The 21636-nt window shown below is 47.4% G+C and overlaps 1 long non-coding RNA gene across 1 annotated transcript; it reads left to right on the top strand.

Annotated features, from left to right (window-relative positions):
• Positions 1-435: 435 nt before the first annotated feature.
• On the top strand, positions 436-17667 carry LOC146808742 (uncharacterized). The gene is made up of 2 exons (XR_014966247.1): positions 436-3260; positions 17218-17667. It is a non-coding gene; the product is annotated as an uncharacterized LOC146808742 (long non-coding RNA).
• The last annotated feature ends 3969 nt before the right edge of the window (positions 17668-21636 follow it).

Raw genomic sequence — 21636 nt, 5'->3', positions numbered from 1 at the left:
CAGTGTTAGACTCGACAGCCTTTGGTGTGGTCTTCTGCCAAACCTGTTGCCTTCTTCCTTTTTGTTGGCCTTAGAACTGACTCTGTGAACTTTACCACTGCTCACCAGTGCCACAGTGCACGTGCTCTCTCCTTTAAACATGGTAAAATTAACTTACATCCAATTGTCATATTTAATTTACTTGATAGACCCCAGTAAAGTGGTACTACATGTACCCAAGGCCTAGCAATTAAATGCTACTGCTGGGCCTGTGGCACTTAATGTGCCACGTACTTAAGTAGCCCTCTAAAACATGTCTCGGGTCTGCCATGACAGCCTGTGTGCAGTTTTACACTGTCAATTCAATGAAGCAAAATGTACCTTTTGTGTAAGGCCAAGAAAATGGATTCTGAAAAATAGGAGGGGTGAAGGCAACTCGTTTGGGGTTGACCCTGCAGAGAGGACGAAGTCCCATGAAGGGCTTCTGGGTGCTCTGTGTCCTTGTCATCAGACTCCTTGTGGTGTCTGATGCATCCATGCAGACAAGGTCAGCAGCAGCAGCAGCAGGGCAGACCAGCAAGGCTTAATCCTAGCCTTGATGAAGATTGCAGGGGGTGCTCCAAGTCCAAGGTGCTCCACAACAGGGTCCGCCCAGGATAATGACAATGTATGCCTCTAGTATGCGAGACTAGATCTCCACATCATAGTCACAGACTGTTGCAGCTAGACACGGGCCAGTGCCTGTCAGTGCAACACATTTAACAACACTGGAGCAGAGGTGGCTTCTCAGGAGGCTTCTGGCAGGGCAGTTCAGAATGCTATGTGGGGGGGCTTGGGACACCAGGCAAGTAGATTCTCACGGGGTGGTTTCAGGTGGGAAACCTTGTACATACAGGACCTGGAGAGAAGACGTGCCCTGGGGTAGGGTTGTCCTTGTCATATATTTGTGGGCAGCAGCAATTCTATAAAAACATAATTTTGCCATTTTAAGCTAAAAACAATTTATCGATAATCTAATGTCAATAGGTCTTCGTGTACCACTCGTATGTTTGTGCACAGAATGTGCACACTCATCCACATGTATTTAAAACACAAAGAGGTCTCATCTGCCATTAGTCGCTGAACTTAAGTTAAGCTTGGGTGCAAGTAGACATTACTGCCCGGTGCTGCCACTGAACCCTAAAATTGTTGAATGACACAACCAGTCTTGCCCTGACAACAAGGTTGAGGGCACCACCCCCCTGAGTGGGGATGAAAATGGAGGATCTGCTTACCCTTAAATCTAAGGGTATACAAATGGGGTGCCAAGGAGCACTGCAGTTTGGGGGTTCTTTTAGTATTATGGGCTCCTCAAACTTTGCGGGAAGAGAAAAATCTAGGAAAGAACTGCGCGATGGCTCAGATGAAGAAGTGGTCGGGGACATCCATCATTACCCAAGAGTGGAGGCTACATCTCCCTTCTTGTCCACCCTCCACTGTGGAGATTTACCTTCTGCTGCCCACGACCCAAGGCTTGCAGACCTCCACCTTGTGGTGTGTAGTACAGAAATATACAGATAGGGTACACACCCGGGGAACCTCGCGTTCACCAATGAGGAGCTGGTCTGAACAGGGTAAGTATCTAGCAGAATCTTGTCATGGAGTTTTCTCTGTGTAAGTCTATGGTTTCCAAAGACGTTCTATGCGCAGTGACCATGCCTAGGAGAAGAGCTCCTATGGATTAAATCTAAGCCTTGCATAAATTACAAATCAGACATACACGTGGTGTGCGCCAAATTCAGATATTAACATCATATGTTGGGCTCTGTCAGAGTCAGACCCACAGGGTTGTCACCTCAATAAAGCTCCGTGCTCATATTTTGGAAAAGTAAATCACCAAACATCACTTCCTCAGCTAGATTATTCGAGTCTTAAGTTTATATTCCATTGTATTTTGTTTCTGCTGAGAGGAGAGAACACTTTAATGGAAAACATTAAAAGAGGCACAAGAACTTCTGAGCTTTTTCATAAAGAGTTGAAAATCCTGGCCCTTGTGTTTCTTTCTGTTCCCTTCTCTGGGTCATTCTGCAGGCTCTCTCTCAGTAGCTCTCAGTTTGTAACACTCTACGGACCCACTTCACAAAGGTAAACTTACACTTTTGTGTAACTTTACTGTCTTTCGGTGTTCACAAAGATAAACTTAGACCAAAAGTCTAACTTTACTGCCTTTCGGTGTTCACAAGTTAACTTAGACCAAAAGTCTAACTTTACTGCCTTTCGGTGTTCACAAGTTAACTTAGACCAAAAGTCTAACTTTACTAGAAGTAACTTAGCTTTGTGAATAGCAAAAAGTAGTTAAGTTAGACTTTTGGTCTCAGTTTACCTTTGTGAATCAGGCCCTCCGTGTCAGGGCGGGTCCCAGAGACCCTGTCGTGTTGTGCCAGAGACCTTGCCCTCCCCCCCCCCCACCCAAGACATCTTCTAGTTGAAAGTCTCTGTTCATCTCTCCCTGCTGATCCAGGTCAAGGTCACTCTATGGCTGCCTGCATCATTCTGCCAGGATCATGGCTTCCTGCATCCCTCTGCCAGGGTCATGGCTGCCTGCATCCCTCTGCCAGGGTCATGGCTGCCTGCATCCCTCTGCCAGGGTCATGGCTGCCTGCATCACTCTGCCAGGGTCATGGCTGCCTGCATCACTCTGCCAGGGTCATGGCTGCCTGCATCACTCTGCCACGGTCATGGCTGCCTGCATCACTCTGCCAGGATCATGGCTGCCTGCATCACTCTGCCAGGGTCATGGCTGCCTGCATCACTCTGCCAGGGTCACGGCTGCCTATAGCACTCTGCCAGGGTCATGGCTGCCTGCATCACTCTGCCAGGGTCATGGCTGCCTGCATCACTCTGCCAGGGTCATGGCTGCCTGCATCACTCTGCCAGGGTCATGGCTGCCTGCATCACTCTGCCAGGGTCATGGCTGCCTGCAGCACTCTGCCAGGGTCATGGCTGCCTGCATCACTCTGCCAGGGTCATGGCTGCCTGCATCACTCTGCCAAGGTCATGGCTGTGCCCCAGCAGCTGCTGTACATTCTGAGATGTCTCTGTGTCCCTGCATGATTCAGGTTATCATCACTCACACTGATTATGATACAAATGTCCCCAGTTCTCTCATGTACTCTTCAGAAGTGGATGATATCTTCAGCTTTATAAATCACAAGATCCCTTGTACAATTTCTCACTCTCTTTTCCTTTCCCCTAATGCAGGAGACCCCAATGTACTGCAGATGAAGGACACTCCCAAGCAGGTAGGTGAATGGTGCAGCGATGTTACGTAGATAGGTATGCACATGCCTGATGTTACAGGGGGATTGTTGGACATTGCTTGTAGGAAGGAGTTCTTCCTACGAACCTAAGAAACACAATCTGGTTAGTTCACAGCACAGGTCTGTAAGGATCGGTAATAATGGTACAAACAGCCGGCAGTTCCACAAAGAAATGCGGGAAGATTTACTAAGGTTTTCCATTGGAGTTGCATCACTTTTAAGGCACAGCCACTTTGTGTACAAAGCGATGCTGGGCAGTGCATAGCTGTCCCTTGTGTTGCTCTGTATCAGGGATGCGTTCCATGGGCGGAGCCTGGGCGTTCCCATCCATCCACCCATGGAGTTTGGTGCATTCCAAGATTTACTAAAGCTAGTAAACCTGGGAATGAGTCTGAAATCTACATTTCCATGAAGAATGCAGAACGAGGAGAAATATCTCTATTTTTCGTTGTTACTTCCTCTTCCTATGTGTGCTGCAGAATGCAGCGCACATGGACAGAGGAATATGCTTCTAAAGGATTGTTTCTGTGCAGGAGGTGCACCTTCCTGCACAAAAACAATCCTACCTATAACACAGACACTCTTTGACTATGGTGCAAGGGTGCTTGCATTGTCACTCAGTTGCACACTGTGCTAGGAGAGAGCAGAAATGTCCCAATTCGTAGTAGAAATAGGGCATCTCTGGCTGTTTCCCTTTCACGTAATGCAGTGCAGCCACTTTGCTTGCTGTCGTGTGTTGCATGAAATGTAAGTAAATCTGTCCCTGCATGTTTAGCTCAAGCAACATTAAAAAATTTTAAAGACAGGAATCCAACAAAATAACATTCCCAAACCAACACAGAAAGATCAAGATGACTTTAAAAAGCAAAACATTTGAAATTGGATATAAATATGATTTGTTTTCATTTTTTGAGACGAGAAACAGCAAGAAAACAAAAAGCAGTAATTAAAAGTCACATTATGCGGTTGACCGGGTTATAGGTACAATTTTAGTTCACACATGATGCAGAAATTACATAGGGTAGGACAGCGGGTAATGCAGGTTAAAGTTTTCCCTTTTCGCCTAGTTTTCAAGAGCTCCAAGTTGAAAGTGATGAGAGTACCTCGAAGTCAGAAGCCTCCTCAATGAACTCCACCTGAATTCTTGAGTTTTGCTGCCTGAGTCAAAGTCTCATAAAGGGGTAAAGCAGGGTTCCGGATCCACTCCATCCCAATGAAAGGCTTTGCCTTCAGACCCAGTCACTATTTTGGGTCTTCATATCATCCAGAAGTGCCCGGCTGGCAGCCGAGCCTGGCCTGGGCTTCACAAGACCAGATGCATTCACTAGAGTGGGTCCTATTGAAGCCGTCTTCTTTGTAGCAAAAACGCTCTGAGCAGGACAAACATGGATATCTTGCACAATGAGGGTGCGCCCTTCTAGAAGAACCCTCAGAACCTCGGCCCAGTCACTTGGAGGCAGAAATACGACTAAAGCTTGATTTTAAGATTCCGGATGGCTTAACCCATCACAAAATGATGATTATCCTGCCCTCCTTGTTGCAAGTGAATGATATTCTATCCTCTCTGTCATATCCTATGTAATAAGGCAGACAGGATATCCGTCACATTGTGATGGAGTAACCCACCTGTCAAGCTCTAAATGGCACCCTAATTCCTAATCAGTTCTTGGTGCTGTAAATAAATACTCCTGGTCACTCCTGTGGGCTCTCAGGTTCCTAGGGCAGATTTCCAGGTATCAGGGCCTAGTTACAAAAACGTTGCACAACTCAATGCCACAACTACAGTTGTATGAAAGGGAGACAACGCAAGAGTGGATATCTACCAAGATGTGATGCTAGTTTCCTCTCTCCCTGCACTGACACACTTTCAGCTGTCATGCACCAACACTCACCACCCTTGCACAACAGAACAAAGGTGTGTGCATTTTGCAAAAAATAGTTGTAGTACTGGAGAAGCAACCCACAATCAAAGTAGGAAAAACATGGAGAAATTAAAATATTTCTCCTCATTTATCTAGTACTGAGACTTTGGGACAAATTTCTGTGTACGAACGTTTGTGGATAGAGTGTTGCATCAAAAAACCGTTGGCTGGTTTAATGGGAACACCAATGTAAAATCCACAAAACACCACATCGAAATGAAATGAAATACCGGAGAGGTGTCTGGGCGCTGGGGGTCATCAGGAAGTTTAAGCGAGCTATTGCCCAGAGTCACAAGGTGCTAGGCTAACCTGCCCCCGGCGATCAAACCGTGATCCCCCGTATTCCAGAGTCAGCCGCTCTTGCCGCTGCACCACACCTCTTCCCTTAAGACACAATTGACACAAAGAAGTGCATAGTGCAACTTTGCATTCCATTGGGAATCTGTCCAACTGAAATCCTGATTTGCAGTGGATTGTAAATCCCAACGCAGCACTTTGTCACGTCCGCGTTACACAATGAACACAAACCCGGAAGTTTGCATTAGTTAATCAGGGTCCAGAACTCTCCAACCAAGACTGCTCTAGTGAGGTCCAGTCCACAGTTGTCAGAAGGGCCGTCTTGGAGGCAGGAGTCGTACTGCGTTTTATATCTCTGTAGTAGGTGCCATGAGGTCTCTGGTTAACCTTTGGAGATTTTCTGCAGTCCCTTGATGCTGGAAGGAGTCATGAGTCCTTGAGTCTCCGATCATCCAGCAGCCTGGCTGTCCTTTGTCTTCAAGATGTTTCTTCCCAGAACTAGGAATTCTCTGAGCAGCTAGTGGTTAAGTTTCAGTATTATCCTGTGCATCAGCCAGTGATTGGATAAATACTTACACATAGGTCTATGAGGCTCTCTGATCAATCACCGGTAGGGATGTCACAAACTGCAGTAGTATTATCCTGTGCATCAGCCAATGATTGGACAATTCCTTACATTCAGTCCTGGCTACTTTCATGCGGAATTCCCATTTCTTTTTTCAGCACTTCATTCTTCCAGTTCTCTGAAAGGTAAGCCTAGTTGTCTTTCAGCTGCAGGGGCTTGTCCTTCCTTATAGTCATTATCCTAAATATGTTAGCTTACTCTCATCTGGCCGTGCTTGAACTGGCGTTGCCTCCTGTAGGGAACACAGATCTATGGTAATCCATGGTATATATTGAAGAAAAACATGCAAACAGGTAAGTATGTACAGATGGTCTATAGCTGAGTCCACATTTATGTACCTTGATTATATATTGTCAAGATATATAATTACTTATATATGAAAGTAGGTGTCTATACATAGCAAAACCACTTCTGCTTGTCATGTGACCCTGCTGGGTATTTAAACTGCATCCCAGCCTGAGTACAATGGTGCTCTCTGGGGCCATACATTTATGTCACATATGTGTGTATTTTAAATGCACAATATAGTCCACATAAAACATTTAACTTCCACATAATAATCCAGTGTGGAATGGAATATGATGCCATGTGTACTGAGAGTGAGATGGAGATTAAAGGAAAGCACAGAAAGGAGGATGAGTTAAGCAGAGAAGAGCCAGGTCCAGGGCTTTGCTTAAAGGCAAGTGCTTAATATTAGGTTAAATGAGTGCAAAGTGCATGTTTCAAAGGGAAAGTATCTGTACTGTGACATACTGTGACTTACTGTGACTTACTGTGATGTACTGTGACATACTGTGATGTACTGTATCATACTGTGACATACTATGATGTACTGTAACATACTGTGACTTACTGTGATGTACTGTAACATACTGTGATGCACTGTGACACACTGTGACGTACTGTGACATACTGTGACGTACAGTGATGTACTGTGACACACTGTGAAGTACTGTGACTTACTGTGATGTACAGTGATGTACTGTGACATACTGTGATGTACAGTGATGTACTGTGACATACTGTGAAGTACTGTGATGTACTGTGACATACTGTGATGTACTGTAACATACTGTGACATACTATGATGTACTGTTCCATACTGAGTCATACTGTGACGTACTGTGACATACTTTGATGCACTTTGTTGGACTTGACAGCCGCCTTCGATACCCTATCTCCCTCGGTTCTAATATCTCGTCTTAGGGAGATGGGGGTGGAAGGTTTGGCCTTGAGCCTTCTGGCCTCCTTCCTTGACCAGAGGGAACAGAGGGTCAAATTGGGTGAATACCTATCTCCATCCCTACCTGTCCAATGTGGGGTCCCTCAGGGGTCGGCCCTAAGTCCTAATCTTTTTAACATCAATGTGGCCCCACTTGCCAAGCTAATAAGATCTTATGGGATGGAGGTGGTATCATATGCCGACGACACCCAGATTATGGTGTCCCTTTCCCACTCGGGCAGTACCTCCGCTCTCAGCTTTAGGAACTGCATGGAGGCAGTTTCTCAGTGGATGATTTATAATTCACTAAAGCTGAACGGGGAAAAAACCGAGGTTCTTATTTTTGGTGGAAACAGGAACATTTGGTCCTCTGAGTGGTGGCCCCCTTCTTTGGGAGTGTGCCCTGTGCCCACGGACTTGGCTCGTAATCTGGGAGTTTTGATCGATCCCGCTCTCTCCATGTCTCAGCAGGTTAATAGGACCGTTGCTACCTGTTGGGGTATTATCAGGATCCTTAGGAAAATCAGACATTATTTGGCTCCACATGCCCGCAAACAGATTGTTGTTGCATTGGTCGCCTCACGGCTCGCCAGCCTCGATGACCCTTTGCTTTTGTTTTGTTTTGGGAGGGGGTGGGGGTCTTGGTGAGCGGCAGAGGGCCTCTTAGATAGCTCTCGGCACCAGGCCCGCACCCTCCTCACACAGGGAAGTTATTTAGTAAGATGGCAGGTATGTTCCTTATTAGGAATCAAAAGGAGAGGGAGGAACAGCGGGGCTAGTTCACTTCCCCTGAGGTATATGTATTATCAATAGGAACTAGCCACATGGAGAACGGATATAGTCTGTATTGTGCATGGGAGGAAGAAATATTATTTTTTATGAAAGCCCTCACCCACCAACCTAGTTGGTGGCATGCTTCATCATCGTGCTCCACCCGGTGACACCGAATGTGTCCCGGGTTAACTGGTTTCTTGGTGAGTGAGTATGCAGTGATGGCGTGTGAGTGTAGGTTAAAAACTGTCCATGGGTCCCAAAACCTCTTGTAGGTAATTTAATTAGCGGGCCCTGGCAGTGTTAAAAACAAGGCAGCGGATGTATTGTGGAGTTATCTATGGTCTCCCACATTCTATGTGGTCAACATGTTTTAGCCAGGCCTTGGTTGTGATCTGGCTTTCTTCAGGACCTTTAGGGTGTATGTGAAGTGATTTGAAAAAGGGTTGGGGGTCAAAATGTGATGTGTATGACACGCTATGTGTTGCACTCGCTACGGTGCAATATGTGTAAGAGGGTATTTCCCTCTAAGCTAAGTACTCTTGAGGTTATCAGAGTAAAGCTTCATGAGTATCTGGCATGGGGTCGGCTTAGATACAGCGTTTTGGGTGAAGTTCGTACCCCCGCATCAGCACCTACTTTGTATGCGTCGGAGATCCGGATACTCATGAAGCTTTACTATGAGAATCTCAAGAGTACTTAGCTTAGAGGAAAATATCCTCTTACACATAGACTAAGGGATAGATAGGGGTTTTTAGGGATCAGGAATGGGTGAAGTTAAGAGGTAGTGAGCGGTCGTATGGTTCAGTAATGGGTGGAGTGTATGGGTAGAAAGGGCCAACAGGGCTAGGGTCAGGAGTAGTTTACGGGTCGGGGAATGGTGTAGTGAAGGCGCAGTGAGGGGATTTGGTTTCTGGGATGGGTGAAAGTTAGGAGTAGAAAGGGATTTTAGGGCTCAGGAACGAGTGGAGTTCAGATGTAGTGAGAGGTTTTAGGGGGCATGGATTGATTGTGTTTAGGGGTGATGAGGGGTCAGCAAATTCAAAGCATCCAAAATAATTGTGTGGGAATGTAAACAATATAAATCTGAAATAATGTTCCCTGAATTCAAGCATGAAATAAATCCCTCTTACAAAACAGTTTCTGAAAATAAGACCTGCACACATTGTGATAAAACCTAAACAATAAGTATGCAAAAGCTACTTTCGGACAAATGTGCATTTCTATGAATTAGTGTCTGTGAAATAGTAAATGCCATTCATCATGAAAATGTCCTTTAAAGAGTGTAGGTGAAATGGTTTCTCAGTAATGGTATCCTATGAAATTGTTTTTCTGTGAAGTTACATACAACGTGTAAGACTTCACACTGTTGTGCTACATAACAAAGCCATCAAAATATGGTGATGACATTATTGTTCAAAGGAATACAATGATTGCACCTGTGTGTAGAGAATATCAACACAACACTATTGACACTACAGAAATGAACCAGGTTAGAAGCCCCCCATCACATTGTTGTGCCAGAGAATAAGGCCTCAAACGTTTGAGCCAGAGAATGAAGCCATGAGAGATTTATATCAGTAATTGTTACCTAACAGAATATTACCTCAAAAAATCTGCCTTCTTCATGGGGTATCTCCAGTCCCACGCTCAGAATCCTTCTTGACCCTCTTTGGGTCGTAGCACTCTTGAAATACTCACCCGTTCAGCCCATCTCATGCTTTCAGGGCAAACTGGTACCATAATTTGAGGAAGAAATGGCTTTCATCCACCAAACGCTGTGTTGGAAAGAGGGTGAATGGTCGCCATTGAGGTGGGCTAAAAGAGTTCCCTCCCACCTGTCTTCTACCCTCTGTTCCTCCACTCCTCCAGCACTGCTGTCTGTCCCTGTATGGCTGGTGGTGATTTTGCGTCGAGGTTTGACAGATCTTCACTTCCCAACCTCGTAGAAGAAAGACCAGCCCAAGCCAGCTACTACCTTCTGCAGAAGAGATATTATTAAATAAATGCAAACAGTCCTATCTTGGGTTTGTAAAAGAGGCACATGTAATGCACCTGAGCCAGAAGACTGTATTTGCTCCAACTAGTAAAAGAGTTTCAGTGTCCCATCTTCAATGAACTCATTCAGTAATGCATTACTCCAATGACTGGTCTACCTATGAGGTGGCGGGACAGTTTTAGGGTCTCTCCTTGATGGCTGGATGTCGCTGTATATGCCTTGATAAGTTACAGAGCCCTCATCCAGCTTGGCCATGGTTCGGGTGCTGGAGGAAAAGGCCGCTGCTTAATAGAGCACTGTTAATTTTGTTTAATCTTATTTTTAGTCTGTCCCAGGCCTGGAGGGGAACCACTAGGCCCTGGACATAGGAAACTCATCTGATGGCTGCTGCTTGACATGGCTCTTTTTTCAGGCTTATACACAAACCCTTTGCCTTCTTCCTCCAATTTTTCTGACCCTCTTTTTGTTGACTTTAGTACTCTGGACACTTTACCATTGCTAACTAGTGCTAAAGTGCATGAACTCTCGCCCTAATATATGGTATGATTAGTTTACACCTGTTTGGAATATTTGATTTACTTGTAAGTCCCTTGTACAGTGGTATCCTATATACCCAATGCATGTGAATTAAATGCTACTAAAGGGCCAACAGCACTGCTTGTGTCACCCATAGAAGTAGTCTTTCAAACCTGTCTCAGGCCTGCCCCTGCAGAGCCTGTGTGCAGAGTTTACTGCTACATTGACTTGCCATTTGAAACTACCTTCTAAGCCTTAGACTCCCGTTTTTATTCATATAGGTCACCACTAAGGTAGGCCATAGGTAGCCCTATGGGCAGGGTGCTGTGTAGATAAAGGGTAGGATATATGCCTTTATCATGTGGCATGTCCTGGTAGTGACAAACAGCCTATTTTGTTTCTCACTACTGTGAGGCTTACTCATCTGAAAGGCGAGCATTGGGAATTCCCTTATATATGTTTACGTTGTAATTCCTGATCTGAAAGGAGTAACATTGCCATGTTTGGTATTTTGCAAATGGTAGTGATAAATCATGCTTACTGTTGTAGGTGGATTTTACATTACTATTTAAGAAATGCCACCTTTGAAAAGTGGGCATTTCTCTATGCATGCAACTCTATGTGCTTTGCAGCGTGATTCCGATCCACGTCTAGGGCAGAGTGACAGTTACACTATGTGCAAAATTTCCAACACCTATCACACAGGAGGGGCTTGATGCATCTGCATATTGATAGACTTACAGGGCTGGGAGAGGCAGGCACACTCACATTTGTATAGGCTGTTTCCTGCCCTCACACAAATGGCTGATTTTCCCCTTACTGATGTCCGGATCCAGGGCTGGGGTTGAAAGGGGGTGTTGTACACTTAAAAGGTTTTTTTTAATGTCACCACTTGAACAAAGACATTTTGGAGTATAAGTACAGGGGCTCGGATGTTTTTAGTTCACTTTGGGATCCTAAGGAGACTCTGTCACTAAAAGGAGCTGCCCTGCCAGGAGGGACTCCACTCTGCCTCTGCACTGCTGTGTTGGCTTGCTACAAGCTGATTGCTGTGATGCCAGGAAGGACTGCCACTTTTCACTGTGCTCTGCTGTGTTGTCCTGCTGCCTGCTGGCTCTGTAGTGAGGGAGGAAGGATCCTACATTCACTTGCACTCAAGTATCTCCAAGGGCTTGTTGGCCTGCACCAGGTTTTTAGGTCTCGCACGGCGTTTCAGGGCAGAGCTCTGCTCCGCCTCTGCGAGAGATTTTGTAAGAGAGGACTTTCAGAAGAGGGCTTTAAGCCCCGCCCCTCATTTCCATTGGCCGGCGTCACCGTTTCTGCTAAACGTTGGCCTGCCATTGGAAAGAGGGTTTTCTGTTCACGCCCTTTCTCTTCGAGCCGGACTGGCTCACCTGCTTTGCTGCTGACACAAAGCAGTTCCTTATCTTTATGGGGCCAAACACATGGCCCCATAAAAATAAGAGATCCCATGCTCAGGCTACAGCGCGGTCCTCTTTAACTTTCGGGACCGCCCTTGTCTCAGCCCCTCCTCGGTCCCCCTCCTTCTCACTGTCATTCGTCCCATCCTTCATCTTGCCCACCACTTTGTAAATATATGTACTTTGTTCGCTCGTGCACAGTCACACAATGGAGAAACAAACCATGTTATGTTATGTTTAGACGCTTTCGCCCTTTCCTTCTCCGCTGCCTAAACCTGTCCCTCAAATATCACTCACGTGGCATCTCTCAATCCCTCAGCAGACCCCTCACTCACTTTTCTGATATTATTCCTTTCTTCCTTGTCCTCCTGCCTTTCAAATACCCTGTGGCTGTTCTCTCCCCCCGCGGATGCGCTCGCCCCTCACGTGACTCGGGCGCGAGGCCACGGGTCCGTTTCCTCCTGTGAATGGGAACCAGTAATTCCCGTTAGCAGAGGCAGGAGGATGTGCCAGGGGCTGCCGCACGAGAAGGGGCTCTTCTGCCATCAGGGCCAGCCACGGGCTAGCACCCTCTGCCCCCGAGGCTGCCATGGCCATGGCGAGGGGCGGCACCTCCTCCTTCCCAGGTAGGACGGAGTTTATTGCGGGCACGCACTGGCCCTTTAAGGATAGTGCATTGTGGGACATGAAGTCTTCCAATCTGAGGCAAGGGGTTTTGTTTGCACTTTGCTGTTGATGAGAATTAAATGCCAACTGGTATTAGACCGCGAGAGCTACGTTTTGACAGCCCCCTCTCTTTTCAGCATATTGTAAAGTGCTTCTCTTTGTTAAAATCGAACTCGTTTTGCAACTTTTAAAACTAGCAGGAGGTTTTGCAGAGAACTTCGAGCCTGGGAGTTCCTACTGTGGCGCGCAGACGGGGGGAGCAGAGCGCTTGGAATGGCCCTGTGGTGTCTTGAGTGCTGATACATCAGTCTTGGTGCAGTAAAAAGTACATTTGGTGTAAGATACTTTGAAATAACTGACATACCCAAAACTGAAATGCAATGAAGATCACACGTTTGTACAAGTGAAAAAAACTTAGACGTTAGTAGGCGTTCCTTGATTACTTATCTGCAGTTAATATATTCAGAAATGGCTGAGCCTCATGTTCCTTGCTTTTGGACATTGTTGTCCCCACAGTTCCTAGTCGATGGTAATCCCAAATATCATCCTCGGACTAGGCTAACTCCGAACAGCCTCCTCCATAGTCTGTCAAGCAATAGAAAAAAAATGAAACGTATTTCTGAGTCCACAAATATTTAACAAGCATTTGCAATGCTATAGGTCTCGCTTTCACGCGAGATTGAGCTATTGACATTGCAAATAACAATGCCTTTTATTTTTGTTTTGGTTTTAAAAACATAAATAAAATGCATTGTCATTTACAATGCCAATAGCTTAAACTCGCGTAAATGCGAGACCTATTGCATTGCAAATGCTTGTTATACCAAGGTCCCTGTGACCTCAAGGACTTTGTATTTCTACTAAATTGGAATTGTGTGCTCTAACCTATGGAAGTGTGTCTGGAACACTGTCAAGAAGGACTTGAGTGTGATGCTTCCTTTGAGCCCTGCACCGCACTCACACTGTGTTCAATTGTGGGCCCCAAAAGCTCCCTGTGTTCCGTTCATATTCGCCCTCCCCAACCTGTAGGAGAGTGAGGCACTTGTTGAAGCCAAATTCTCTACATGCCCGTGGCGGCTTCATTCACAACACCAGTGTCGCCGGCTCACAAAGGGCGCTCCGTGCAACCCAACCTGCCACTGTGCTGTGGCCAGCCTTCTTTTTGGCCACAGGACACGCTGCCCACAGTGCATCACCTGCTGTGTGGGCCCTGAAACCTCCCAGATAAGAGCAGCACTCTCCACTGCCCAAAAACTCCCACTTTGTGTGTATAACGGCACCGCAACACCAGGTGAAGTCGGCGAGCAAGGATCCTCCTCCCCCCCTGTTGTCTAGGAGATCCTGGGCGGCATCAGGACGGAGTGAGACTTCTCCGACATGTGACCCTGCACTGGCCCGATCTCCGCGTCCTGTATTCCCACAGGGCCAGGCCGGCTGAGAAGTAGACACCACCATCAACCCAGCACAGGTGTCTCAGGCTGCCACAATGGCCATGAATCCCCCAGTCAAAGCTGGCTGCATCTCTGGACCGTGACGAGCCTGTTGACAATGCCTGACTTCAAGTACGGGGCTCCTGTTGGAAACCGGTGTTCTTTGCAGATGCCGCCCCACTTTTTGCCCCCGATTGAAATGCTGGATGATGAATTTGGACTCTGATAGTGCACTGGGAACTCCTAACCGGGCACCAGTGCCAGTGCCCTTTCCCCTAAAAGTAATGTGAATTTGGTACACCAAATTGGTACAGTAATTTGCCCCCTTATATGTCCCTAGTAAATGTTACCAGTGGAACCCTGAGCTAGGATAGTAATGGGGTCACTAGAGCTGCAGCACTGTTTGTGCCACCCTGTGTGACCCAAGCAAAAGTGTGTCTGCAGGTCAGCCAGGTCAGCCTGCAAGAGCAACCTGTCTGCTAGAGAAAGACCCACACATAACAGGTGCTGCAGTGTCCCTGATACTGCTTTAACGTAAGCAAGCAGCTTCTAACATAGGCCTCCTATAGCCCAGGTGGCAGGGTGCTTTATATTAATGGTGTAGATATGTATGTTTGGGCATGTACATCTTTACAGTAACCCGGTAAAGCAAGGTTTACTGGAAGTAACCGGCCCTCCATAAGGTAACATGAGCTGGTTACCAGGCACACTCGAGATAGCCAGCTCCATTATGGAACGACAGAATTGTGTCATGTTTGGTGTCAAACACCATGCTTTTTCACCCCCAACACAATTCACATGTCAAGGGTGAACTAGCATGCACGTAGGTGCCACCCTGAGTGGGTGCCCACCTAAGATTCCTAAGGTTTAGTGCTCCAGTGTCTTGGCGAGCTTCCCGAGCCAGTAGCTCATTGGCCTCTGTCCCTCACACCTTAAAGGCCCCTAAACTAGGATTTAAGGGCTCCCCTGACCCCAGAACCTCAGTTCTGGCTTTGAATCCAGGAAGGGGCAAAAAGAAGACGCTGTCACCGACAACAGGACTTTCGACTCTGCCGCAGTGCAAAGAAAGCACAGCTAAGTACCCTGAAGAGACCATACACTGGAACTGTATGTTTGACTTGTGTCCGTGGCAAGGGCTCATTGCTCCCAGAAAGAGGAACTCCCGTGGATGTCAAAAATCCAAAGCAGACTCCCCTGACTGGTGGAACAATTCGACTGCAACCTGCAGAAGAATGTACATACTGCATGAGAAGAATTACAACCTGCTGGGCCTGCCGAAGTGAGCCCAAAGAGAAGTGGTGTCCATCAGCTCCGGGGTGGTAGCCAAGCTTCCTCCAAGTTTAAAGCTGCTACTCCACTTCTGTTGCCCTCCCGCCGCCGAAGTAACCATGTTTTACGTTTGCCACAGCGAAGGTTTGGTGATCACCATTTGGGTGATCGACCCCTTGAGTGCCATGTCCAGCCTGAGAGCAACTCACAGCAACAGCAACCGACATTGTTATTGACCCCGCTGCTGTGTTCCTGCATCCTGAAGTTGGAGTCGTCGAGTATGTGGTAAAGCTTCTTTGGCACGACCTGCCCTGGTGACGGCCAGCTGCCAGCTACCTCTGCACTCAGAGCCAAGCCGCCGAGCAAGGTAGAAGAAATCCAGCTGTTGAACCCGGGTCCTGGAACCCAAAAGGCCTCTACTCCCTGAGGGGAGAGTGTAACTCTACTCCAAGTGCAGATTTGTCAACTGCTGCAAATTTGACAGCTCCTGTGGATCCGTTCAGTACCAAAGCCAGCCAAGTCACCTCTGCACCCGGACTCCCTGGGCAAGATAACAAAGTATTGACTGTTGAGACCTGGTCTAGGGCCCTGCAAGACCTTATCCACAAGAGGGTTCATTTGAACTCACCCTGCAAGTGACTGAGTGTCACTTGTGTTTTCGCTCACTTTTATTTCAATGGGACCAGTTTGACGGCTGTATTACATTTATTGTTAAAATCTTCAAAAATCCACAATTCTGGTTGTATGTAAGTTACAAAGTCTGTTTTGGTGTCTATATTTACATAAAAATACACTCTGTTTTATAAATTGGTGTCGGATTTCTTTTGAGTTGTCTCAATTACTTATGCACCATCATGGTACTGTAAAATGCTTAGCACATTCCTCCAGTAATGCCTGACTGCTCTTTGCCACACTACCAGGAAGGAGCTATGGCTTATTGTTGTTGAATCTAAGGATCATCTCAGTGTATTGTGACAATATTGCATGGTAAGGCCCCCTCAGCCATACCGCATAATAGTCCACTTTGCAACGGCCCAACATTGTCCCTTCTAAGAACACACCCCCTTCTTGAAGACGGGTCAGATCTCTTCTTCGGATTTATTGGGACAACCGCTAGCCCTGACAAAAGGGAACCCAGTGCTTTTATGTCTGACAACGTGTTACTCATTCCCTGGGAAAGCACGTGCTAGCACCGCTAGCATTGGGTGCGCATTGGGGGCGCGTTGTTTTTATTGTTGACAAGTGGTACATACGGAAGTACATGCGCTGTGATATAACAAGCTACGTAAGATGCCCAATAATTCGAATGGAGGTCTTTTTAGACCCTTGCAGTACCAGGATAGTGAATACTGTTTCAGTAATTGCATTTTATGCACCCTATTCATGATTCATGTATTTTTATGGTCTATGTTTTATGCACAATGTACACTATATATTTTTATATTATCCTGTGTGGAGTCTCTTTTGTGGTGTATTCATTGTGTTACTGTATGATTGTGTTGTGCAAATGCTTTACACATTGCCTCTGGGGATAAGCCTGACTGCTCTGTACCAAGCTACCGGGTGTGAGCTCAGATTATCTTTGGTGTGCAACTTACTTGTCCTGACTAGACTGGTGGGTTCTGCCAGGCTTAGGTGCTTGCCCTAGCCAACCAAAAACGCCATTTCTAACAGCTGCCATGATTGGTTGGACTTCAGTGAAGAAATGTTTGCTGAAATGGCTCTAATGTAAAAAATTGTATCTCTCACCTATCATTCGCCTGCAAAACTTATTCTCAAAACGGTGTTTCTATATTTTCAGGATGAAGTTAATTATGCTGTTCTCAAATTCAACAAACCCAACGTACAAATACCACAGCCTGATTACCCTAATGCCAATGAAACGTTGTACGCCCAGGTGAGGAAGAATTAAAGGCACCACCTGGCAGGAAGCTGAGAGCAGGAAGAGCTGGAGACCAGCCACCACCCTCCGTCCAGCTGAATTCCATTGATTCAGTGTCTTCCTCGTATGTGACTCCAGGTCTGGGATAACTCCGCCCATGACCCCTTAATCTGTAAAACTCCCTTAATGAACTTCAGACTGCAGCATACCATTTACCATTTCTCCATCATGGAAAGTTCTACTAAGGTTTTTTTTTAAAAAAAATTCTTTTATGACCTCATGACTACACCCTCAGTTGATTTGTTTACAAATTTTTTATTTTGATGGATATTTCTATGAATGTAGTTGGAAAATAAACATTTGAATGTCGTGGCTTGTGCACATACACTTAATGTATCCAAAACTCCATTAAGGGCGCTAGCTGACCTCACTGTACTAGTAAAAAATAAAAAAAAAAGCTCACAATAGTAGAATAGTGCTGAAGGGACCTCTCAGTCCACAGTAGCGCCACCATAGACAGAGGTATCTTATAGCTTGATCTGTCAAAGTTGTATCCACAAGATCCTGGATTTGATCCCTGGTTCTTGGAACCACCCCTCCCCAGTCTACCTTGTCGAGTGCCTTGTAGAGCCATCGGGGCTGGAGGGGCACAGAGGACACCTGTACGCCGAAGTTAACGCACTCCCTCCTATTAAAGCAGAAGTCCCTCCCTTCCCCCGTGTATCCTCTCCTCCCTCATCCCATAGGTGGAGTAACCAACCCGTCATCTCCTTTGCAAGGGAAACCGCCTTTACCACGCCGCTGGAACCACATGGCGCCTTTACAACGTGAGCCGTAGAAGGAACATGGCGTTACCACGCGTTCCTTTACTACGAACGTCTTTACAACAGGAAAGCGTTGTTGGACTGGTGTTGGATGTTAAGTCCAACACTTTCCTTACTGTTGCAGAGACTGGGTTTGGAATAGTAAATTATACTATTCCAAAGTGCAGCGCTTCCCTGAGACTTGCCTGGCAAAGGAACGCGTGGTAATGATGAATTGCCCTTGTAAAAGCACGCTTGGTAAATGCATGCGTGGTTCCGTCATACAACCCTTCAATGAGTAACTGCGGCCTCTTACCTGCAGAGGCCTCATTAAAGAAATGATGATGTGTGTATCCCAGGAGCAGGAGGGTGCCTTTAGGAGGATGGGGGGAAAGTGTGGTACGTCTATGCTCTGGGTTCATAAAGGGACATCCAGGGGCGTGGGAGAGACTGAGGTTCTGTCATGGAGGCGGACTGAGACTACAAAATGTCTTACATGCATTTGAAAACCAAAGAGCATAGTCGGTGTGCCTGACAAAATACGTTTCAAAATGAAAAACTTTACATGCTGCAAAATATGGGAAAATAAAGATTGCTTTGAAAATGTACATTTCTTAGTGGATACTTACTGTACAAGGCCAGAAAAGGCCTTCGGTTCGTTTGATTGCAAAGTCCAGTTCAGGATTTATTGTCGGAAGAGACGTTTTAAGGCATGGGCAAAGTGGGCTCTGGCCCAGGGCTCCAGCCTCTCAGGTGCCCCCTAATAGAGCCAGCTCTGCTCTTGCCCCCATGACCTGAAACAATTCCTAGACAGGTTGTTTAAATACCGTTTCCCTTTATTTTATTTTTAATGTGGGTGATGTGTGAGAGTCTGTTTACAGACATTTTGCAAAAAAAAGTTGTTTGTTTCATGCAACGTCCATAAAAAAAATCTTTTAGATCAAAACAGGACCTCACATATGAGAAACGAGAGTGGTCACAGAAATGATTTCTAGTAATATTTGTGAACTGCTGCTGTGTTACAATATTGAAACACACGTCACTGTCCCTGAATATCAGATATAAACACATTTAGAATTTGAACCAATGTCCCTGTGCACTGCCAGTGCCCTGGCCAAAGAGGGTATGAAAGAGATGAAACTGGATCATAAATTCAAAGCTGCCCTCAACAGGGGCCCCAAGATACGTTTGGCCCCGGGTCCCAAAGTCCTTAAGCTGTCCCTGATTGTCAGAGGGGGGAGGGAAGCAACGCAGACAGTTTTGAGTTGTCTGGTGACATGCCACCACTCACCCAAACCGAGGTGAAATGTCTACCATGCTAGAGACATGCTAGACTGTATGTAGTTGTTGCAACAATGTTAAAAGCGCCCATGAATATTACTGATGGTTTTTCTTGGAGAAATGTTCCCCAGCTTTACTACACTGTGCTACCTTGAAGATAACATGTAAGATTCCAGCTGTACCTTTTAAGTACGTATTAGTTGTGATCTTGGACAGAAGGTGACATGGCCAAGGGTTTGCACAGGACCAGTGGCTTGACACAAATATCTTGAGACCACTGGTTGAGCTCGGTGGTCTCAGTTTGTGGAAAACGCCTAGAAGGTCAGAGGCTGCCTCTGGTTGGGCATCCCGCCAATCAATGCCCTCTGAATGTCCCGCCCCTCTAGTCTTGCGGTCCCCGCGGAGCCACTGGAAGTAAAACAGGTCTTGTGCCTCCCAGCATTCATGCAAGCGCAGGACTCTGGACTCTTCTGAAACACCTCAAGGCGCATCAGGAGAGCAAGGAAAACGAATGCTCCGTCACTGGCTTATCTTATGAAACAAATATGTTTGAATAATGTGTAGTCGAAAAACTAAATGTATATCTCACTGAAAATAGAGAACCATACACGTGCACCAGATGCAGGACAGAGGTGCAACTGCCTCTCCATCTGCCCTGAGCCCACATAGCACCACTGAACTTCACTGGTGACGCCCACCAGATGCAGGACAGAGGTGTAACTGCCTCTCCATCTGCCCTGAGCCCTCACAGCTCCACCGAACTTCACTGATGACGCCCACCAGATGCAGGACAGAGGTGCAACTGCCTCTCCATCTGCCCTGAGCACACATAGCACCGCTGAGCTTCACTGATGACGCCCACCAGATGCAGGACAGAGGTGTGACTGCCTCTCCATCTGCCCTGAGCCCACATAGCACCGCTGAGCTTCACTGGTGACGCCCACCAGATGCAGGACAGAGGTGCAACTGCCTCTCCATCTGCCCTGAGCCCACATGGCACCGCTGAGCTTCACTGATGACGCCCACCAGATGCAGGACAGAGGTGCGACTGCCTCTCCATCTGCCCTGAGCCCACATGGCACCGCTGAGCTTCACTGATGACGCCCACCAGATGCAGGACAGAGGTGTGACTGCCTCTCCATCTGCCCTGAGCCCACATAGCACCGCTGAGCTTCACTGGTGACGCCCACCAGATGCAGGACAGAGGTGCAACTGCCTCTCCATCTGCCCTGAGCCCACATGGCACCGCTGAGCTTCACTGATGACGCCCACCAGATGCAGGACAGAGGTGCGACTGCCTCTCCATCTGCCCTGAGCCCACATGGCACCGCTGAGCTTCACTGATGACGCCCACCAGGTGCAGGACAGAGGTGCAACTGCCTCTCCATCTGCCCTGAGCCCTCACAGCTCCACCGAACTTCACTGATGATGACTACCAGATGCAGGACAGAGGTGCGACTGCCTCTCCACCTGCCCTGAGCCCACATAGCACCGCTGAGCTTCACTGGTGACGCCCACCAGATGCAGGACAGAGGTGCGACTGCCTCTCCATCTGCCCTGAGCCCACATAGCACCGCTGAGCTTCACTGGTGACGCCCACCAGATGCAGGACAGAGGTGCGACTGCCTCTCCATCTGCCCTGAGCCCACATAGCACCGCTGAGCTTCACTGGTGACGCCCACCAGATGCAGGACAGAGGTGCGACTGCCTCTCCATCTGCCCTGAGCCCACATAGCACCGCTGAGCTTCACTGGTGACGCCCACCAGATGCAGGACAGAGGTGCAACTGCCTCTCCATCTGCCCTGAGCCCACATGGCACCGCTGAGCTTCACTGATGACGCCCACCAGATGCAGGACAGAGGTGCGACTGCCTCTCCATCTGCCCTGAGCCCACATGGCACCGCTGAGCTTCACTGATGACGCCCACCAGGTGCAGGACAGAGGTGCAACTGCCTCTCCATCTGCCCTGAGCCCACATAGCACCGCTGAACTTCACTGGTGACGCCCACCAGATGCAGGACAGAGGTGCAACTGCCTCTCCATCTGCCCTGAGCCCACATGGCACCGCTGAGCTTCACTGATGACGCCCACCAGATGCAGGACAGAGGTGCGACTGCCTCTCCATCTGCCCTGAGCCCACATAGCACCGCTGAACTTCACTGGTGACGCCCACCAGATGCAGGACAGAGGTGCAACTGCCTCTCCATCTGCCCTGAGCCCACATGGCACCGCTGAGCTTCACTGATGACGCCC

Source organism: Triturus cristatus, chromosome 7 (genome assembly GCF_964204655.1).
Source record: "Triturus cristatus chromosome 7, aTriCri1.1, whole genome shotgun sequence".
In the NCBI taxonomy this organism is placed as follows: Eukaryota; Metazoa; Chordata; class Amphibia; order Caudata; family Salamandridae; genus Triturus; species Triturus cristatus.
Note: the sequence above shows the minus strand (reverse complement) of the source record. Positions and strands in the feature narration are given on the sequence as shown.